The 23,436-nt window shown below is 46.3% G+C and overlaps 1 protein-coding gene across 5 annotated transcripts in view; it reads left to right on the forward strand.

Annotated features, from left to right (window-relative positions):
- Window positions 1–23,436, forward strand: part of ubxn10 (UBX domain protein 10) — a 46,458-nt gene that overhangs the window by 12,011 nt on the left and 11,011 nt on the right. The window contains exons 1-2 of one of the 5 annotated variants that reach the window (XM_059952338.1): window positions 12,782–12,870; window positions 16,176–16,239. The exons of 1 other annotated variant lie outside the window; for it this stretch is intronic. The gene's annotated coding sequence lies outside the window, so the exon portion shown is untranslated. Of the gene's footprint in view, window positions 1–12,778; window positions 12,923–16,175; window positions 16,240–17,527; window positions 17,668–23,436 lie in introns of those variants that run through there. 3 more of the 5 variants (XM_059952336.1, XM_059952341.1, XM_059952340.1) reach the window with 3 other exon arrangements.

Consider the following 23,436-nt stretch of genomic DNA (forward strand, 5'->3'; position numbering starts at 1 on the left):
TGCTACAGAGAGGGGAGACTGCCTTTTGATCACTGGTGGGATCACTCTGTTACAGAGAGGGGAGACTGCCTTTTGATCACTGGTAGGATCACTCTGTTATCAGAGAGGGGAGACTGCCTTTTGATCACTGGTAGGATCACTCTGTTATCAGAGAGGGGAGACTGCCTTTTGATCACTGGTAGGATCACTCTGCTACGGAGAGGGGAGACTGCCTTTTGATCACTGGTAGGATCACTCTGTTATCAGAGAGGGGAGACTGCCTTTTGATCACTGGTAGGATCACTCTGCTACGGAGAGGGGAGACTGCCTTTTGATCACTGGTGGGATCACTCTGTTATCAGAGAGGGGAGACTGCCTTTTGATCACTGGTGGGATCACTCTGTTATCAGAGAGGGGAGACTGCCTTTTGATCACTGGTGGGATCACTCTGTTATCAGAGAGGGGAGACTGCCTTTTGATCACTGGTGGGATCACTCTGTTATCAGAGAGGGGAGACTGCCTTTTGATCACTGGTGGGATCACTCTGTTATCAGAGAGGGGAGACTGCCTTTTGATCACTGGTGGGATCACTCTGTTATCAGAGAGGGGAGACTGCCTTTTGATCACTGGTGAGATCACTCTGCTACGGAGAGGGGAGACTGCCTTTTGATCACTGGTGGGATCACTCTGTTATCAGATAGGGGAGACTGCCTTTTGATCACTGGTAGGATCACTCTGCTACGGAGAGGGGAGACTGCCTTTTGATCACTGGTGGGATCGCTCTGCTATGGAGAGGGGAGACTGCCTTTTGATCACTGGTGGGATCACTCTGTTATCAGAGAGGGGAGACTGCCTTTTGATCACTGGTGGGATCGCTCTGCTGTCAGAGAGGGGAGACTGCCTTTTGATCACTGGTGGGATCACTCTGCTACAGAGAGGGGAGACTGCCTTTTGATCACTGGTGGGATCACTCTGCTACGGAGAGTGGAGACTGCCTTTTGATCACTGGTGGGATCACTCTGTTATCAGAGGGGGAGACTGCCTTTTGATCACTGGTGGGATCACTCTGCTACGGAGAGGGGAGACTACCTTTTGATTACTGGTGGGATCACTCTGCTCCGGAGAGGGGAGACTGCCTTTTGATCACTGGTGGGATCGCTCTGCTGTCAGAGAGGGGAGACTGCCTTTTGATCACTGGTGGGATCGCTCTGCTCCGGAGAGGGGAGACTGCCTTTTGATCACTGGTGGGATCGCTCTGCTGTCAGAGAGGGGAGACTGCCTTTTGATCACTGGTGGGATCACTCTGCTACGGAGAGAGGAGACTGCCTTTTGATCACTGGTGGGATCACTCTGTTATCAGAGGGGGAGACTGCCTTTTGATCACTGGTGGGATCACTCTGCTACGGAGAGGGGAGACTACCTTTTGATTACTGGTGGGATCACTCTGCTCCGGAGAGGGGAGACTGCCTTTTGATCACTGGTGGGATCGCTCTGCTATGGAGAGGGGAGACTGCCTTTTGATCACTGGTGGGATCACTCTGTTATCAGAGGGGGAGACTGCCTTTTGATCACTGGTGGGATCGCTCTGCTGTCAGAGAGGGGAGACTGCCTTTTGATCACTGGTGGGATCGCTCTGCTACGGAGAGGGGAGACTGCCTTTTGATCACTGGTGGGATCACTCTGTTATCAGAGGGGGAGACTGCCTTTTGATCACTGGTGGGATCACTCTGTTACGGAGAGAGGAGACTGCCTTTTGATCACTGGTGGGATCGCTCTGCTACAGAGAGGGTAGACTGCCTTTTGATCACTGGTGGGATCACTCTGCTACGGAGAGGGAAAGGCCTGCCATTGGGCCCAGAGAATGTTATCCAGGTTTTCTACATTTTTGATATGGTCTTGGACTATAGACTTTTTTTTCAGTCTTATAGTTTTTTATATTCTGTGTTTTTCACCTGTTGTCATTTTTTTGTTTGTGTGGGAGGGGGATGAGCCTGTCCTGTTTTTTTGTTTGTTTTCATGCAGGGAGGAGGGATTGGGGAGGGGGTGATGATCATACTCTTGTTCTTTCTTGATTTCGTTGCTCTCTGGATAAGAAAAATTTCAGAGTTGTACACTTTGGTAATAAATAAACCTTTGAACTCTTTTTGATGCTTTGCTATCTGATGATGGGGGGAAGATGCTGTTCCTAAAGCATTGAATGTGGGTCTTCAAGCTCTTGTACTCCCTCACTGATGTTCTTAAGAAGAGGACATGTCCTGGGTGACGGGGGTCCTTAATGATGAGAAGTTCCATCTGAGGCAACACACACAAAATACTGGAGGAACTCAACAAGTCAGGCAACATTTATGGAGGGGATTTAAAAGTTGACGATTCAGGACAAGACCCTTTACTGCTTGCTGTGGAGAAGGGTCTCGGTCCAAAATGTCAACTCATTAGTAATTTCCACAATTGCCGCCTGACCTCCAGCATTTTGTGTTCGTCGTTGCTCTGGATGTCCAGCGTCTGCAGAATCGCCAAGTTCCATCTTTTACTTGTAGCTTTCACTTCCCACAAGAGTAACTGAGGATCTGACAAACTGAGCAACAATCCATCAATTGAAAGGTTGACTCTAATTGGTTTCCTCAATTATTGGCAGAACCTTGCTTATTATTGACAATCATATTAAACAAATTAAAATAAAAATCGACAGAGTAACTTGCATCTTAGAATTGCAAGTTATTCTAATTTTATATTAGATGTCTTCAGGTAAAATTAAATATTTAATTTCTCCTGCAAACCTGTGAAGATATGACAGCAGGCTTGCTACAGATTATGCATTCTGAATTTCATTCAGTCATCTTCAGTTGCCAACCTGCTTCAAAACTCTGAAGTGATGTTTAAATTATTAGATGCTATTTGCTTCGGGGACTCAAGTGGCCTTGAATGACACAGTCACCAGAAAGTGTAGCTTTTCACTTTAGATTTTTCTAAGTTTGTAAAGTGCAATAGTTTGGGACAATTTGGGAGGTAAAAACACAGCATCAGAATCGGGTCTTCTATCAGTGACACACTCAGGGCTACTTTATTAGGTAACTCCTGTACCTAATGAGGTGGCCACTGAGCATATGTCCATGGTCATTGTTGCTGTATCCCATCCACATCAGGGTTAGACTTGTTGTGAGTTCAGAGATGCTCTTCTGCACACTGCTGTTGTAACGTGTGGTTATCTGAGTTACTGTCACCTTCCTGTCAGCTTGAACCAGTCTGGCCATTCTCCTCTGACCTCTCCCATTGACCAGGTGTATTTGCCCAAAGAGCTGCCGCTCACTGGATGTTTTCCTCACCATTTTCTGTCAACTCCAGAGCAATGGTTCACAACCTGATGTCCACGGTTCCCTTACTTAATGGTATTCGTCTGTGGCATAAAAAAAAGCTTGGGAAAGCCTGCTCTAGAGACTGCTGTGTGTGAAAATCCCTGAAATACTCAGACCACCCCATCTGGCACCAACAGTCACTCCGCGGTCAAAGTCACTCAGATCACATTTCATCCCCGTTCTGATGTTCGGTCTGAACAACAACTGAATCTCTTGACCGTCTCTGCATGCTTTTGAATTGCTGCCACATGATTGTCTGATTAGATATTTGCATTAACAAGCTGGTGTGCAGGTGTGCCTAATAAAGTGGGCACTGAGTATAAATAATAATAGTGCTAATAACATTATACTGTCTTCTGTAAACATGCACCTCACACTTTATGTCAATCTGCCAGTCTTCAGGACATATGTGTGTGCTAATATTACTTTGTGACGGTACGTGCTGGATCATAACGATATGTGCTGTGAAAAGGTTCAGTTGTTGTTCAGACCAAACATCAGAGTGGGGAAGAAATATGATCAAAGTGACTTTGACCATCGAATGCTTGTTGGTGCCAGATGGGGTGGTTTGAGTATCTCAGAAACTGCTGATCTCCTGGGATTTTCATGCACAGCAGTCTCTAGAGTTTACAGAGAATGGTGCACAAACACAAATCAAAAAATCCATTGAGGGCAGTTCTGTGAGTGAGAACACCTTGTTAATGAGAGAGGTGAGAGGAGAATGGCCAGACTGGTTCAAGCTGACAGGAAGGTGACAGTAACACAAATAACCACACGTTACAACAGTGATGTGCAGAAGAGCGTCTCTGAACACAACATGTTGAATCTCGAAGTGGATGGGCTACAGCAGCAGAAGACCTCGAACATACACTCAGTGGCCACTTTATTAGGTACAGGAGATAAGTCAGTAAAGTGACCAATGCATGTAAATACTGAGACCATGAGTTGTAGAGTCCCTGAAGCAGAAGCACAATTACAAACTCTCTTCCTAACCTTTGAGAGTGATATGACTATGGACAGGAATTGGCAAGAAGTTGAGAAGGCAGAAGTAATAAAGCTGAAGTCTGGTCCCTGATCAAAGCCACAGTGAAACTTCAATAAGAAATGTATTCATCAAATTGGATCAGACAGGCAATGCATACATAAAAACTGAAACGGTGTGCTCTGTAACTCGAGAGACTGGTTCTGCTTAAGATCTCAATTCCAAACTCAGCCAGATCCATCACGGGCACTGGCCTCCCCAGCATCCAGGACAGCTTCAAACAGGGATGCCTCAACAAGGCAGCGTCCATCATGAAGGACCCCATCACCCAGGACATGCCCTCTTCTCACTGCTACCATCAGCGAGGTGGGACAGGAGCCTGAACACACACACAGTGCTTTTGGAACAGCATCAGACTTCTGAATGGTCAATAAACCCACGAACAGTATCTCACTATTTTCTTTTTAACTCTCTTTGGCACCTTTAAATATATACTTCAATTAGTGATTTATAGTTTTAAATATGATGTATTGTATTCTACTGCTGCCTCAGATTAACACATTTCACAACACACTGATTCTGAATTTGGTGTCCTGTGCCAGTATCTCATCACATCCTTTATTTATCATAATGGAGAGGAGGCCATTTGGCCCATTTGGGGAATGCTGACTTTGGGAGAGCAATCCCATTAGTCCTATTCCCTGATCTCCTTATCTTGCTATTGTGGGAGCTTTGGAGAGGGTGCAGAGGAGATTTACCAGGATGCTGCCTGGATTAGAGAGGGTGCAGAGGAGATTCACCAGGATGCTGCCTGGATTAGAGAGGGTGCAGAGGAGATTCACCAGGATGCTGTCTGGATTAGAGAGGGTGCAGAGGAGATTTACCAGGATGCTGCCTGGATTAGAGAGAGTGCAGAGGAGATTGACCAGGATGCTGCCTGGATTAGAGAGGGTGCAGAGGAGATTCACCAGGATGCTGCCTGGATTAGAGAGGGTGCAGAGGAGATTCACCAGGATGCTGCCTGGATTAGAGAGGGTGCAGAGGAGATTCACCAGGATGCTGCCTGGATTAGAGAGAGTGCAGAGGAAATTTACCAGGATGCTGCCTGGATTAGAGAGGGTGCAGAGGAGATTCACCAGGATGCTGCCTGGATTAGAGAGGGTGCAGAGGAGATTCACCAGGATGCTGCCTGGATAAGAGAGGGTGCAGAGGAGATTTACCTGGATGCTGCCTGGATTAGAGAGGGTGCAGAGGAGATTCACCAGGATGCTGCCTGGATTAGAGAGGGTGCAGAGGAGATTCACCAGGATGCTGCCTGGATTAGAGAGGGTGCAGAGGAGATTCACCAGGATGCTGCCTGGATTAGAGAGAGTGCAGAGGAGATTCACCAGGATGCTGCCTGGATTAGAGAGGGTGCAGAGGAGATTCACCAGGATGCTGCCTGGATTAGAGAGGGTGCAGAGGAGATTGACCAGGATGCTGCCTGGATTAGAGAGAGTGCAGAGGAGATTGACCAGGATGCTGCCTGGATTAGAGAGGGTGCAGAGGAGATTTACCGGGATGCTGCCTGGATTAGAGAGAGAGTGCAAAGGAAATTCACCGGGATGCTGCCTGGATTAGAGACGGTGCAGGGGAGATTCACCAGGATGCTGCCTGGATGACGTGATAAGAGGCAGAGCTCGAGTCGATGGCCTGAGATTTTTTCCCAGGGTGGAAGTGGCTAAAACAAGGAGGAGTAATTCTGAGGTGATCAGAAGAGTGAATGGGGGGGGGGGGGTGGAGATGTCAGAGATAGGCTTTTTTACACAGAGAGTGGTGGGCATGTGGGGCATCCTGCCAGCGGAGGTGGTAGAGGCAGACTCATTAGGGACATACATGTGATAGAAAACTGGAGGGTGACGTGGGAGGGGAGGCTCAGATTGATCTTACAACATCGTGGGCCAATGGGCCTGCACTGTGCTGTGATGCTCTGTGTTCTCCGACACATCCCCATTAACACCATCTTGATTTGTTTTGTCATTATGCTACATTGAGGGTGGTCATTGAGCTGTCAGAATGTCGTCAGGAGGTGGGGGTAACTGGAATAGCAAGAGGAAGCACACATCAAACCTGGGTCCTGGAGCCATGATGTAGCAGCACTAAGTGAGGTCCAAAGTTTTGTTATTCACAAACACCAAACTAATAGAGGAAAATACAATTTGTAAAATAATAGTACGGAATAGAAAAGAACTTTATTGTCATTGATCAGGGCAACGAGATTGTGCTGCTACTCCAGTTTGTGTAAAACGGATATTTAAATGCACGTAGTACGGCATAAATTTTTTTTAAAATTCCCATGTTTACATGCAACAAGTGACTTCAATGGTCCATAAACCTTAAGGACCGTTGGCAAGCCAGAGTGTAGCATTATTCAGCTGCACAAAGGCCCTCAGCAAGAAGCTGTTTTTCAGTCTTAACATCTTGGCTAAGCTGTTTCTGTATCTCCGACCAGATGGCAGGAGATTGAACAGACAGTGTCTGAGATGGGATGGGTCTTTAATGATGTTTCGAGTGCGCTGTAGGTGCCAGAGCTGTAGATTGTCTCCAGGTTCAGTAATTGAGTCTCAATGATGTGCTGAGCTGTCCTAATCACATGTTGGAGTACTTTGTGATCAGCCTTGCTGCAGCTAGAGTCCCACACTGTCATTCCGTATGTCAGTATGCTCTCTGCCACACACTGATAAAAGTTGGCCAGCAATGCTTTAGTCAGGTTAGCTGTCCATAAGCACCTCAGGCAGTACAATCGCTATTGTGCCTTTCCTACTGTCGAGGTTGTGTTCCCACCAGGTTCAAGGACAACTGCCTCTCTTCAACCATTCAGAAAGAAAAAAACATTAGCTTTATTTGTTGCATCTGCAACAAAACAGTGTGAAATGCATTGTTTGCGTCAAATCAAATCAGTGAGGACTGGGCTGGGCAGCCCACAAATGTCGACATGCTTCTGGCGCCAACATAGCAAGCCTACAACTCACTAGCCCTAACCTGTACGACTTTGGAATATGGGAGGAAACCAGAGCACCTGGAGGAAACCCACACGGTCACAGAGAGAACGTACAAACTCCTTACAGAGTGCAGCAGGAAGTTGACCACCACTGCTGATAGCTGCTGCTGTTCCAGCATTTCTTATTTTAAAGTTCTCTGACTTGTTTTTAAGTCTCTCAATTGTCTAGTACTGGAGTGCATCACAGAATCATTTTCACTTTATGATCCTGCTCAAAGCTATTTATTTAACCTTCCTTTTAACTAACATCTTTTTGTCCTTTATTTTTATTTTGCAATTTATCCCATTGTAAATCACTTTAAATGACATTGTCTGTATGAAAAGTGCTCTATAAATAAGTTACTAATATTGCTGCGCTCTTTGGCAGTGATGCTGTTGCAAGTAAGATCTCCATTGCACCCGTGCATACATTAAACGCAACTAGGAATAATCTACATTCAGTGAAAAGTGATGCTGTTTGAAGAAATAAGATCTCTGAGATTGCACCGAACATTTTCCAATGTGGAGAGGCAGAGACTGGATTGTCCACCAGATGGAGCCACAACCCCAGCAAACAGAGTAACCTCTGAAAATAAACTGCAGTCCAAAGTCTGAGACAAAGACAGTAATTGCCAGAACTTTATACAGGTCAAATGGCATCCATGGGCAGGGAAGCAGAGTTAATGTTTTATGTTGAAGGCTATCTGTCAGGACTGGGAAGGTCAGAGAAACAATCTATAGAGAAGGTAGGGACGGGATGGACAGCTATGACAAAGGAAATAGCTGTGGTAGGGGGAGGTCAGGGCTGTAGGAGGTGCCCAGCTGGTCCGACTGTAGGAGGTGCCCAGCTGGTCGGACTGTAGGAGGTGCCCAGCTGGTCGGACTGCAGTCAGGACTGTAGGAGGTGCCCAGCTGGTCGGACTGTGGTCAGGACTGTAGGAGGTGCCCAGCTGGTCGGACTGTAGGAGGTGCCCAGCAGGTCGGACTGCGGTCAGGACTGTAGGAGGTGCCCAGCTGGTCGGACTGTGGTCAGGACTGTAGGAGGTGCCCAGCTGGTCGGACTGTAGGAGGTGCCCAGCTGGTCGGACTGCGGTCAGGACTGTAGAAGGTGCCCAGCTGGTCCGACTGTAGGAGGTGCCCAGCTGGTCGGACTGTAGGAGGTGCCCAGCTGGTCGGACTGTAGGAGGTGCCCAGCTGGTCGGACTGCAGGAGGTGCCCAGCTGGTCGGACTGCGGTCAGGACTGCAGGAGGTGCCCAGCTGGTCGGACTGCAGGAGGTGCCCAGCTGGTCGGACTGTAGGAGGTGCCCAGCTGGTCAGACTGCGGTCAGGACTGTAGGAGGTGCCCAGCTGGTCGGACTGCAGGAGGTGCCCAGCTGGTCGGACTGCGGTCAGGACTGCAGGAGGTGCCCAGCTGGTCGGACTGTAGGAAGTGCCCAGCTGGTCGGACTGCAGGAGGTGCCCAGCTGGTCGGACTGCGGTCAGGACTGTAGGAGGTGCCCAGCTGGTCGGACTGTAGGAGGTGCCCAGCTGGTCGGACTGCGGTCAGGACTGTAGGAGGTGCCCAGCTGGTCGGACTGCGGTCAGGACTGCAGGAGGTGCCCAGCTGGTCGGACTGTAGGAGGTGCCCAGCTGGTCGGACTGTAGGAGGTGCCCAGCTGGTCGGACTGTAGGAGGTGCCCAGCTGGTCGGACTGCGGTCAGGACTGTAGGAGGTGCCCAGCTGGTCGGACTGTAGGAGGTGCCCAGCTGGTCGGACTGCAGGAGGTGCCCAGCTGGTGGTTGAATTGCAACATTTGAGGGAAGTTCAGCTGAGATGGGTTTGGAGGGCTAGGGTTTGGGTCTGGATCGACGAGATTTTGCAGAAAAACAGATTCTTCTTCTTCAGCCCATTGACCCCACTGGGACGTGGGCCGCCAGCAGCTGCCCATCGACGGCAGACCTGGGTTTTTATGGGATTGGGTTTCTAGCCCCATGTCCGACCCTCCTGCGTTCACAGCCAGGCCTGGGACCATCCATGCAGACTATCTGTGTGCTGTACCGCTGTGAGGATCCCTTCCTTTTGTTGGGCTCCCACTCTATCGGGGGAAGAGACCACAGTCCAATAGGTCAGATCGGGATTGGGATGAGGGATCAGAGCGGCAGGGAACGGGAAGCTCGAGGTGACCCCCACTGCTGCTACACAGCGGTCACTCCCTCTTTCCTTGTTTGCCCAGGAGATCAAGTTGCAACCGACAAATGAAGGACACTGTTTTGTGAGGAAGTTCTGGAGAACCATTCCTTCACGTGATCCACGGGCACTGGGAAGAGAAAAGACAAGAATCAGAATCAGACTTTAATCGCCAAGTACCTGTAAGCATACAAGGAATTTACTTCTGGCAGCTTCTTCCTTCTGCCATCAGCTTACTGAGTGGCTTTTCCTTAGAGCCTTGCACAATTTCGGGTGGCCTGATGGAGGTGTACAAGATGACAGCAAGAGTTTGGAAATGGCTATTACAAACTTTAAGGTGATTGGAGGGAAGTGCCTGAAGGATGTCAGGGGGTGGTTTCATTTAATAAGGAGAGTGGTGCCACTCTGCCAAGGAGCACTCTGCCAGGGGAAGCTGGTAGAGGCAGATATGTTTCGGGACATTTAAGAAACTCTTAGATTGCCACATGGATGGAAGAAAACTGGAGGGTTCTGTGGGAGGGAAGGGTTAGACTGATCTTGGAGCAGGTTAAAGGGTCAGCACAACATTGTGGGCTGAAGGGCCTGTACTGTAATGTAATGTTCTATGTTCTAGATCATTGCCCTCAGAAACATGCCTATTGGCCATTCGGACTGTCGCCCTTCAAACCCCTCCCGTCCATGTGCTTATCCAAACTTCTCTTAAATGCTGCAGTCAAACCCACATCCACCACCTCCACTGGCAGCTCGTTCCACCCTCTCACCACCTCCGAGTGAAGAAATTCCCCCTCAGGTTCCCCTTAAACATTTCACCTTTCACCTTTAACCCATGCCCTTTCCTATCACCACTCTCCTTTCCTCCCTCCCTTCCCTTTCAGCTTTCCCAAGGATGCTTAATTAATTAAAACATTTCGTAAATTATATAACTCATTGACTTGTATTTAATTATGACTTTATTAAATTATTCATAAGCTGGATCTGGGTGAAGAGCCTGTACTGTTCTATGTGATGCCTTATGAGTCCTGATGGAGGGTCTTGGCCCAAAATATCGACAGTTGACTGTTTATTCCCCTCCATAGATGCTGCCTGACCCACTGAGTTCCTCTAGCCTTTTGTGTGTGATGATAGTATTTCTATTTTTGCACTCACGCTTGCCTTTCATGCGAAGTTGGAGTATTTTTTTAATGATGTTCTGTGTGTTGTTTGTACTTTGATGCCTGTAACGCAGTTGCAAGCAAGCATTCACTGTATCAGCTGCCGGAAATCCAGAGCAACACACACAAAAGGCTGGAGGAACTCAGCAGGTCAGGCAGCATCTACAGAGAGGAATAAACAGTTGAAGTTTCAGGCTGAAACTCTTCTTCAGGACCCTTCATTGGTCTGATGAAGGGTCTTGGCCTGAAATATCGACAGTTTATTTCCCTCCACAGATGTCGTGTGACCTGAGCATTTTGTGTGTGTTTCTGAACTCAACGGTTCTGTGGAGAGAAATGGACAGTTCGCAGTTTGCTTTTTTCTCTCCAGATATCAGCCCTTGCAGACCCTTGTCTCTCCGACACCAAATGCAATTTGGCTCAACGACATCTAGGACAGAAAAATAATCAAACTGCAGGATGTGCTCAGGAGGGAATGGACAGGCGATGCCTGGGCTTGAAGGTTTGGGGTCCGGAGTCCGGAGTCCGGAGTTCGAGGCCCAGTGTTCGGTAACACTCCAGGCCTAGTATTTGCCTGGAGTTGTTGCTGAAGAGATATTTGGAAGTCTGGCAGTTGAGGCCCATTGGTGAATCTTTGCAAGACTGCTGGGGAAGTCGAAGGCCCAGTGTCCGTGAGTGCCAGTCTGACTCACTGGCGGCTGAAGAAGACCTGGGGTTTGCAAGGGAGGAAAGAGGCTTCTTTCACTGCGGCCTGTTGTGTTCTGCTGAATATTTTGGGTATTATTTTGGCATGGGGATGTGTGGCAAAACTTGCAGGATGCTCCCAGCACATCCTTGACTGTGTTGGTTATTCACACAAGACACACATTTCACTGACAGAGGAGATCCTGCAGATGCTGAAAGTTCAGACCAACAAATACACACAAAATGCCAGAGGATCTCAGCAGGTCAGGCAGCATCGATGGAAATGAATAAACAGTCGACGTTTCGGGCGGAGATCCTTCACTAGGTCTCATTTTGACGTCTGTTTCGATGTACGTGTGGTCATTAAATCTGAATCTTGAATTGAATATCAGGTCTCGACCCAAGATGTCGACTGAGTTCCTCCAGCATTGTGTTTGTTGCTCCACATTCCGGCATCTATCGTCTCTTGGGGCTTTCTGGGAAGGGATGGATTCAGCACAGCGTGGCACCGGTTTCAATGTTTTTCTGCAATGTTCAAAGGCTTCACAGACACACTCAGGCTGATTCAAAATTCATCGCTTTGGGGACTAGTGTACGGTTGAAGTATACTGCTATTGTCAGTTGCTATGTTCTTTAATTTAGTGCAGAATTCTGTTCCCAAGATTACTGCTCTGGACTAACGCTGCAAGTCCCAGCACTCTGGTTCAGCCTCAACACTGCTTGGCAGACTGGAGTATCGTGGCCTGCTCCTGAAACGGCAATACCCAAGAATGGAAGAGCCGAGACAAAAATGATGGACACATCTCAGTCCATCACAGGCAAAGCTCTCCCCACCATCGAGCACATGTCACAAGAAGGCAGCTTTCGTCATCCCACCACCCAGACCGTGCTCTCTGCCCGCTGCTGCCATCAGACAGGAGGGACGAGAACCTCAAGTCCCACACCACCAGGTTCAGCAACAGTTATCACCCCTCAACCTTCAGGCTGCTGAACCGGCGTGGATAACTTCACTCACCTGAACTCCGAACTGATTCCACAACCTATGGACTGACTCACTTTCAACGACTCATGTTCTCGGCATTATTTATTTATTTGTTTACTTGCTTGTTTGTGTTTGCTCAGTTTGTCTTCTTTTGCCTTTTGGTTGTTTGTCAGACTTTTGTGCGTAGCTTTTCATCACTCCTGTATTTCTGCTCGATGTCCCCACGGAGCGGGTTATATATGGTGATATATTCGGGTTTCGATAATAATGTTACTTTGTCAGAAGAGATACACGAAACCAGAGCTTTGCTGAGGTCAGTGAATGCACTACAGCTTTGCAGTAGATTGGCGTGACCCTCTACAGCAAAGCTCCGAACTTCTCTACAAGCAGCCATCAAAGTTTTCACACTCTCCTGCCATGACGTCACCCCGGCTTGCTCGCCGAAGGTGTGCGCACGCGCGGACCTCCCGTTCGGCGTCACCCGTCGCCACGGGAACGACGCCGCTGTGGTCGCAGGATGAGTCGGGCGTCGGCGGTGGAGCCAGGGTGGCGGGTGAGAGCCGGGGCGGGGAGGGAGCGAGTGAGGGAGCGCCCCTGTTCAGCAGGTAACGAGAGGGAACGTTCTCGGGTCACGGGAGCGGGTGAGGGAGCGTCCCTGATCAGCAGGTGGTGGGAGGGAGCGTGTCTGAGCAACTCAGGTGGGGGAGGGAGCGTTCTCAGGTCACAGGAGCGGGTGAGGGAGCGTTCCTGGTCGGCAGGTGGGGAGGGAGCGTTCTCTGATCACGGGAGCGGGTGAGGGAGCGTCCCTGATCAGCAGGTGGTGGGAGGGAGCGTGTCTGAGCAACTCATGTGGGGGAGGGAGCGTTCTCAGGTCACAGGAGCGGGTGAGGGAGCGTTCCTGGTCGCAGGTGGGGAGGGAGCGTTATCTGGTCACGGGAGCGGGTGAGGGAGCGTCCCTGATCAGCAGGTGGTGGGAGGGAGCGTGTCTGAGCAACGCAGGTGGGGGAGGGAGCGTTCTCGGGTCACAGGAGCGGGTGAGGGAGCGTTCCTGGTCGGCAGGTGGGGGAGGGAGCGTTCTCTGGTCACGGGAGCGGGTGAGGGAGCGCTCCTGGTCAGCAGGTGGCGAGAGGGAGCGTGTCTGGGCAACGCAGGTGGGGGAGGGAGCGTTCTCGGGTCACGGGAGTTCGGGGGGGGGGGAGCGTCATTGGACGCCGGGGATTTGGGGTGGGGGGGGAATCGGAGTCTCTTTGGATACTGCGGTCGGTGACGGTCTCAGGCTTCGGGGATGGAGGAAGGAGCGTCCCCAGACACTAGAAACATTGAGGGAGCAACCCCGGAAACAGAATGGGGGGGGGAGAAGCGGCCCCATTGGGGGTTGGGCTGTGTGACTCGCTTCTTTGTGGTGCTCTCCCCATGATGTTGATCTTGGGATGTACAATGCAGATATGCGTGCTCTTGGTATTAAACCTAATCTCTGCACTCTCTGTGATATGTCCTACCAAGATCATAAAAAGGCCATTATAACAGACAGAATGAGGTCTATTTGTTACTTAATCTGGCAGTTACGTTTTTACCAAATTAGGGGCACATCCTCAGCGATGGTGTTACCAATCTATACTTTGCCCAAAGCCATTTGAGGTGCTACATTAAAGATTACATTCAAATTCAAAGTAAATTTATTATCAAAGTACATATACTGTCACATTCAAACCTGAGATTCATTTTCTTGTGGTCATTCTCAGCAAATCTATTGAATAGTATCTATAACAGGATCAATGAGAGATCAGCCAGAATGCAGAAGACGAAAAACCGTGCAAGTGCAAATATAAATAAATAGTAATAAATGGGAGAGCATGAAATAAAGTGAGATAATTGATTTTGGGAACATTTTAATGATGGACCAAGAGAGTGTAGCTATCCCTTTTGATCAAGAGCCTGATGGTTGTGGGGTAGTAACTTCCTTGAATCTGGTAATGTATTTGGAGTAATGTGTAACAAGTCATGGTGGGAAGGTTGGCTGTCCAGCAGAGAAGAGCCCTGGGCCTTTGCAGCATTTGTGGAGAAAGTAGACAGGCCTCCGTTATGTCAACTGATAATTTCGAGTTTACTGTCATCTGACTGTACATATATACATCCGGCGAAACAAGGTTCCTCTGAACCTCAGTTCACGTTCAAAACATGTATCACACACAACACAGGAAACAACAATACACAAGCCATATACTAAACAGTTTGCTGTCCTAGTGACGAGCCCTCAGTGGTGGCAGGGTATTCGTTAGTCTCACAGCCTGAGGGAAAAAGCTGTTACCCAATCTGGCAGTCCTAGTCCTGATGCTCCTCTACCTCTTTCTTGATGGGCGTGGGTCAAAGAGACTGTAGGATGGGTGGTAGGGATCCTCAACAATCCTTCATGTCCTTCATCTGCAATGCTCCAGGTAAATGTCACAAATAGGGGGGAGGGAGAGCCTCGTGACCCTCTCGACTGTAGGGTCCCTTTCCCTCTATGGGTGCTCCTGACCCACTGAGATTCCTCAGCATCTTGTTTCCAGGTTCCAGTATCTGCAATCTGTTGTATCTCCATATACAGTTCTTTGTGTCTATGCCTTTGGTGACATACCATGTCTCCTCAAACTTGGTAGACAGGAAAAATAATTTGTGTTGAGGATATAATGGTGCAACAAAGAGAAAGTATGATTTCAAAGATCTGAATGCATTTCATATCCAAATGGTGAAAGATGGCAGAGTTGTTTTGGTGTCTGGACCCCCCAGTTGTAAAAGACTAGTTTAGAGGCGAGGCAAATACACTCAGTGACCACTTTATTAAGTACAATAGGTACCTGATAAAGTGGCCACTGAGTGCATGTTCGTGGTCTTCTGCTGCTGGAGTCATCCACTTCAAAGTTTGACGTGTTGTGTGTTCAGAGATGCTCTTCTGCACACCACTGTTGTAATGTGTAATTATTCAAGTTAGTTGCCTTCCTGTCAGCTTGAACCAGTCTGGCCATTCTCCTCTGACCTCTCTCATTAACCAGGCATTTTTTCCTGCAGAACTGCCCCTCACTGGATTTTGTTTTGTTTTTCACACCAATCTCTGTAAACTCTGGGTGTGTGAAAATTCCAGAAGATCGGCAGTTTCTGAGATACTCAAACCAGCCCGTCAGGCGCCAACAATCATTCCACGGTCAAAGTCACATTACTTCCCCATTCTGATGTTTGGTCTGAACAACAACGGAACCTCCAGACCAAGTCTGTATACTTGTATGGATTGAGTTGCTGCCTCGCGATTGGCTGATCAATTAATTGCATTAGCGGGTTACAGGTATACCGAGTAAATTGGCCTCTGAGTGTCAGTGAGACTGTAAACAGTGCTGGTGCTCACTGTGGGGTAATTACACACTAAAATAGGTCTCTAAATGATCACACTGATCATCAGTAATACTAAATCCAGAGTATTGTGTACACATTCAGATTCAATTATTTATCATGTGTACAGTTCATCAAAACATAGAGTGAAAAGCAGCCACAGCATTAACAACCAACACAAACTGAGGATGTGCTGGGGCAGCTCGCTGGTGTCACCACACATTTGGGCACCATGGAAACATTCTCAAAATGGTTGGCCACTAGGAAATTCTAGCTGTTATGGTGGACAGAGAGAAGGTGGAAAATATGTTTCCTTCTGTCTCAGAATCAAGAATCTCTGCCCAAAACATGGACAGTTCATTTCCCTTTATAGATGCTGCCTGGCCTGCTGAGTTCCTCCAATGTTTTGAATGTGTTGCTGTAGAATCATGTGCCACTGTTTAAAATAAGTTGTCCATTTAAGGCTGAGTTGAAGTGATCTTTCTTCTCTCAAAGTTTCCTGTGTCTTGGGAACTCTTCCTCGAAGATGGTAGAAGTGGAGCCTTGTAACATTTTTCAGGTAGGTAGTTTTTCTTTGATTAGTAGAGGTTGTTTGTGGGTCGATGGGAAATCAGAGTTGAGGTTAGAATCAGGTCAGTCATTGTCTTTCTAAATAGCAGAGCAACATGAAGTTCAAGTTCAAATTTAGTTGGCATTCAATCATACACATGTAAATGAAACATCGTTCCTCCAGGGCCAAGATGCAAAACACAGTACATGAAGAAGCCACGTGGCCACCTCCTGTTCATGTATTCATTATGTACCAACTCACTCTTGATAGTATCAAAGTTCCCCACCTTGAGCTTCATAAACTAATGTACATTATGTACTTTAAACACCTCTTTCAAATATTCAAATGAAAGCTGAATGAAAGTAGGAGGTCAAAGTAAATTTACTGAAGTATTTATACATTACTATATATTCTGAGATTCATTTCCTTGCATGCATTTACAGGAAAAATAAAGAATGAAATAGTATCTACAAAATAAAACCATAAACAAAAATTGGCAACAACAAAAACAAGACAAATTGTGTAAATGAATAAATAATACTGAGAACATGAGTTGTAAAATAATTGCAAGTGAGTCTGCAGGTTGTGGAATCAGTTCGAAGTTGAGGTGAGTGAAGTTATCCATGCTGGTTCAGGAGCCTGATGATTGAGGGGTAATAACTGTTCCTGAACCTGGTGGTGTGGGACTTGAGGCTCCTGTACCTCCTGTCCAATAGTGGTAGTGAGAAGAGAGCATGGCCTCGATGGTGAGGGTCTCCTTTAGATGTACCATGGAGAGTATTCTGACAGGCTGCATCACTGTCTGGTATGGGGTGGGTGGGGGGGGGGTGACTACAGCACAGAACCGAAAGAAGCTGCAGAAGGTTGTAATTTTAGTTGGCTCCATCTTGGGTACGAGCCTTCAAAGTACCCCGGACATTTCAAGAAGTGCTGTCTCAGAAAGGCAGCGTCCATTATTAAGGATGTCCAGCATCCAGGGCATGCCCTTTTCTCACTGTTACCATCAGGGAGGAGGTACAGAAGCCTGAAGGCACACACCCGGTGATTCAGGAACAGCTTCTTCCCCTCTGCCATCTGGTTCCTAAATGAGCATTGATGCCTTGAACACTACCTTAGTTTTTAATATAATTTCTGTTTTTGCACAATTTTTAATCTATTCAATATATGTATTCTGTAATTGATTTACTTATTTATTATTATTATTATTCTATTATTTTCTTACATATAATGGATTGCATTGAACTGCTGCTGCTGAGTTGACAACACGCTGGTGATAATAAACCTGATTCTGATGGATGCTCTGCTTCCATGTGGCAGCACTCGGTGTAGAGGTGCTCTGTGGTGGACTGTGATTGTCCACCTTTTTCTGTTCCTGGGCATTGGTGCTTCCTCAGCAGGTCATGATCCAGCTAGTTGAAATACTGTGCATCAATAGAGGTTTGTCAAAGTTTTTGGTGACTGGCAGAAAATGTGTAAACTTCTAAGAAAGTAGTGGTGCAGCCACGCCTTCTTTATGGTGATCCCAGGACAGTTCCTCTGATATTTTAATGCCAAGGAATTAAGGGCTACTGTCGTTCTTCACCTCCACTCCCCTAATAAGGACTGGCTCATACTAGTTGTTGGCACACCTGCTGGTTCGTCAAGACACTGCAGTTTAGTGGAGTCCAAAAGTAGGGGCATAGTTTTAGGGAGAGAGGGAAAAGAATTAAAAGGAACCTGAGGAACACAGTGTGGTGAGTAACAGCCAGAAGATGTGGTTGAGGCAGGTACAATGGTATCATTTCAGAAGCACTTGGCTAGAAACGCAGAGGAGTGGGGCTTGAAGGGATATCAAAGTTGAAAAGTTCAAAGTAAATTTATTATCAAAGTCCGTATATGGTACAACCCTGAGGTTTGTTTTCTTGCAAGCATTCACAGTAAATACAAGAAGCACAATAGAATCAATGCAAGACCACACTCAAAAGGATGGAGAAACAATCAATGTGTAAAAATGATAACAAAATGTGCGAATACAAAAAGAAATGATGATGTTAATAGTAAATAAATAAGCAATAAACATTGAGAACATGAGATAAAATGTCCTTAACAGTGAGTCCATAGTTTGTGGGAACTGTACAGGGATGGGGCAAGTGAAGTTATCTCCTCTGGTTTAAGACCCTGATGGTTGAGGGGTGATGACTGTTCCTGAACCTGGTGGTGTGAGTCCTGAGGCTCCTGTACCACCTTCCTGATAGCAGCAGTGAGAAGGGAGCATGGACTAGATGGTGAGGGTCCTTGATGAAGGATGCTGCTTTCTTGCGACAGCACTCCATGTAAGTATCCTCAAGGGGGGGGGAGGGCTTTGCCTGTGATGGGTTGGGCCCCATCTACTTTTTATAGTATTTTCCGTTCAAGTTTGGTGTTTCTGTACCAAGCCGTAATGCAACCAGACAATATACTCTGCATTGCACATCTATAGGTATGGACCTATAGAAGTACTATCTATAGAAGTATGAATATGGGCTGAACACAGAAAACTGGCACCAGCTAGGTGGGCACCATGGTCAGCATGGACTGGTTGGGCCGAAGGGCCTGTATCTGTGGCCTATGATGAATGCTGGAATCTGGAGTAACAGAGAAGGTTATTGTGAGATAAAAGTCTGCTTTGTGAAAGGATTGTGCCATCAGATTAGATTGTCCCTCAGCCTGTGGACTCACCTTCAGAGACTCTGCATATCATGTTCTATCTATTATTTGTTTACTGTTTTAGAACTATTTGCATAATCTGTCCTCTTTGTACATTGGATGTTCATCGGTTTTTGTTGTGGTTTTTTGCGGATTCTATTGTGTTTTTTTGTTTTGTGAGTGCCTGCAAGAAGATGGAGCTCCAGATGGTATACGGTCTGTATACATTGATAAGAAATGTCTTTGAACTTTGCATTTGTTAGTTATGAATGTTTGTACAAGGGAGCAGAAATAGTTGAGATAAAGACCGTGCTGCATGCGTGGCATCTAACGGTCTGACCTGAAAGGAAAAGCTCTTCATTTTGTGACCAATTGTTAAAACCATTTTCTGATTAAATGGAGCTACATATGATGTTTATCAAGGGTCCCTGCTTGAAATGTTGGCTGCTTATTCCTTCCATAGATGCTACCTGACCTGCTGAGTTCCTCCAGCATTTTCTGTGTGTTGCAGTATCCAAAGACTTTTTAAAAATTTATTGAGATACAACGTGGAATAGACTCATTCGTCCCCTCTAGCCACACCGCCCAGCCATCCCCCAATGTAATCCCAGCCTAAGCACAGGACAATTTTCAATGACCAATTAACCTACCAATCAGTACGTCTTTGGACTGTGGGAGGAAAACAGATCACCCGGAGGAAACCCATGTGGTCACAGGGAGAACATACAAACTCCTTTCAGGCAGTAGTCGGAATTGAACCCAGAACGCCTATACTGCAAAGCGTGGTGCTAGCTACTACACTAGCATGCTGCCTACCATTTTATCAGCTTCTTGCATTTATAAAGTGATCTTTATCATTTCAGAGTTCAAATCACGTTTGTTATCACTGAAATGCGACATGAAATTTATTGTTTTGCAGCTGCAGTATTCTGCAAAGACAAAAATGTATACATCACAAAAATAAGTAAGCAGTTCGAAAATGGAATAGTGAGGTCATGTTTGTGGGTTCATAGACTATTCAAAAATTTGATGATGGCAGAGAAAAAGCTGTTTCTAAAACGTTGTGTGTCAGTCTTCAGACTCCTTTACCCCTTCCCTAACAGTAGTAATGAGAAAAGGGCATGTCCCAAATGGTGAGGGCTCTTAATGAAGGATCCCACCTTCTTAAATTGTCCACTGAGTGTATATAATATCTAGAAAGATTGGGAATATAAATAGAGTTCAATCAATTTCCAATAAATTACAAAACCAAGAATGGTATTTCTGTCTCTTGTCAAGTTGCAGTGCAGATCAGAGTCCAATGAAGTATGGTTTGTTTTTACTTAAATAGTAGTTATAGTGTAGAAGGAAGCCATCCCTCCCAACGCCCATGCCATCTACTTCCAGTCAGTGACTCATTCAATGAGCCCACCAGTCTCTGCTTTAATAGTGTTACTTCATTGCCAATAGCTGTCATAATGAACCCTTAGTTATATGCCTTCCTTTGTGTTTTAATGGCCAATTATTATCATGTTGCTTTGACGACATTATCTTTCATTCCTATACCACTTTATTAGATAAACTTGCTCATTAATCCAAATATCTAGTCAGCCAATCACATGACAGCAACTCAATTCATAAAAGCATGCAGACGTGGTCAAAAGGTTCAGTTGTTGTTCAAACTAAACATCAGAATGGGGGAGAAATGTGATTTAGTGACTTGGACTGTGGAATGATTGTTGGTGCCAGATGGGGTGGTTTGAGTATCTCAGAAAATGCTGATCTCCTTGGATTTTTAGGCTCAACAGTCTCTGAAGTTTATAGATCATGGTTCAAAAAAACAATAAAAAATCAAGTGAGTGGCAGTTCTGTGGTTGAAAACATCTTGTCAATGAGAGAGGTCAGAGGAGAATGACCAGACTGGTTCAAGCTGACAGGAAGGTGACAGTAACTCAAATAACCACACGTTACAACAGTGGTGTGCAGAAGAGCTTCTCTGAATGTACAACACATCGAATGTTGAAGTAGATAGACTACAGCAGCAGAAGACCATGAACATGCACTCAATGGTCACTTTATTAGGTCCAGGAGGTACACTACCTAATAAAGTGGCTGCTCAGTGTATTTCTTCTTCAAAATGTACTCTGCATAGTAAATTTTATAATTCCTTCATTTGCTTATTGATAGGAACTGTATGGTTACCTGGTCCTCACCTTGTAATACTTAATATTCATAGAAGTCCTGACGAGAGAGTGTGTAATACTAAATCTGCTGTTAGACAGGGCAGGTGACAGAAGTTTGTGTAGGGGAACACTTTGCATCCAGTGACCATAATGCCATTAGTTTCAAGTAAATATGCAAAAAGATAGATAGGTCCATGGGTTGAGATTCTAAATTGGAGAAAGGCCAATTTTGATGATATCAGAAAGGATCTGGAAAGTGTGGATTGGGACAGGCTGTTTTCTGGCAAAGGTGTACTTGATAAGTGGGAGGAATTCAAAAGTGAAATTTTGAGAGTACAACATTTGTATGTGCCTGTCTGAATAAATGGCAAAGACGATAGGTGCAGGGAATTAAGAGATATTGAGGCCCTGGTTAAGAAGAAAAGAAGCTGCATAGCAGGTATGTGCAGGTAGGAGCAAATAAGATGCTTATGGGGTATAAGAAATCAGGAAGGCTAAAAGAAGGTATGAGGTTTCCCTAACAGACAAGGTGATGGAGAATCATAGAAACACAGAAAAATTACAACACAATACAGGTTGTTTGGCCCACAATGCTGTGCCAAACATGTACTTACTTTAGAAATTACCTAGTGTTACCCATAGCCCTCCATTTTTCTAAGCTCCGTGTACCTATCCAGGAGTCGCTTAAAAGACCCTATCGTATCCATCTCCATCACCATCACTGGCAGCCCATTCCACACACTCATCACTCTCTGTGTAAAAAAACTTAACCCTGACATCTCCTCTGTACCTACTTCCAAGCACCTTAAAATTGTGCCCTCTCATGTTAGCCATTTCAGCTCTGGGAAAAGGCTCTGACTATCAACACAATCAATGTCTGTCATCATCTTATACACCTCTATCAGGTCACCTCATCCTCCGCTGCTCCAAGGAGAAGAGGCAGAATTCACTCAACCTTTTCTCATAAGGCGTGCTCCTCAATCCAGGCAACATCCTTGTAAATCTCCTCTGCACCCTTTCTATAGTTTCCACATCCTTCCTGGAGTGAGGTGACCAGAACTGAGCACAGTACTCCAAGTGGGGTCTGACCAGGGTCCTATATAGCTGTAATATTATCTCTCAGCTCTTAAACTCAATCCCAGAATTGATGAAGGCCAATGCACCATATGCCTTCTTAATCACACAGTCAACCTGCAGAGCAGCTTTGAGTGTCCTCTGGACTTGGATCCCAAGATCCTTCTGATCCTTCATACTGTCAAGAGTCTTACCATTAATACTATATTCTGCCATCATATTTGATCTACCAAAATGAACTACCTCACATTTATCTGGGTTGAATTCCATCTGTCACTTCTCAGCTCTGTTTTGCATCCTATCGATGTCCCGCTGTAACCTCTGACAGCCCTCCACACTATCCTCAGGGATTCTACAGATATGTTAAGATTGAAAGGATTGCAAGGACAAAATTGGTCCTCTGGAAGATCAAAATGGAAATCCATCCATGGAGTCAAAAGACGTGGGGAGATCTCAAATTAATTTTTTGCATCTGTACTTAGGAGAGTCGCAGGTTCTATAGAAGTGAGGCAAAGTGGCTTCAACTTTATGGACCCTGTGCAGATTACAGAGGAGGAGGTGCTTGCTGTCTTCCTGCAAATTAGGGTGGATAAGTCCCCAGGGCTTGACAAGGTGTTCGCTCAGACCTTGTGGGAGGCAAGTGTAGAAACTGTCAGGACCCTAGAAGTGATATTTAAATCATCCCTAGCGAGTCATCCAGATGATTGGAGAATAGCCAATGTTATTTCACTGTTTAAGAAAGGACCCAAAAATAAACAGGCAATGAAAAAGCCAGGAAGCCTGACATCAGTTGTGGGAAAGTTATTGCAAAGTAATCTAAGGGACTGGATAGAAATAGAATTATTAGGGATAGTCAGCATGGCTTCATGGGTGCTAGGTTGTTTCTAACTAATCTTATAAAGTTTTTCGAGGAAGTTACCAGGAAAGTTGATGGAGGCAAAGCAGTGGATGTTGTATACATGGAATTTAGCAAGGTGCTTGACAAGGTTCTGCATGGGAGGTTGGTCAGAAAGTTGGAGCTTCAGGTACTCAGCATTCAAGGTGAAGTGGTAAATTGGATTAGATACTTGCTTTGTGGTAGTAGGTGGTTTCTCCTCTGACTGGAGGCCTGTGACTAGTGGAGTGCTGCAGGAATTGGTGCTGGATCCATTGTCATTTGTCATCTATATCAATGATCTGGATGCTAATGTATTTAATTATATCAGCAAATTTGCAGATGACACCAAGATTTCGGGTGGAGTGCACAGCGAGGAAGACCATCAGAGCTTGCAGTGGGATCTGGACCAGCTGGAAAAATAGGCTGAAA

The sequence above is a fragment of the Hypanus sabinus genome, chromosome 27 (assembly GCF_030144855.1).
Source record: "Hypanus sabinus isolate sHypSab1 chromosome 27, sHypSab1.hap1, whole genome shotgun sequence".
Taxonomy (NCBI): Eukaryota; Metazoa; Chordata; class Chondrichthyes; order Myliobatiformes; family Dasyatidae; genus Hypanus; species Hypanus sabinus.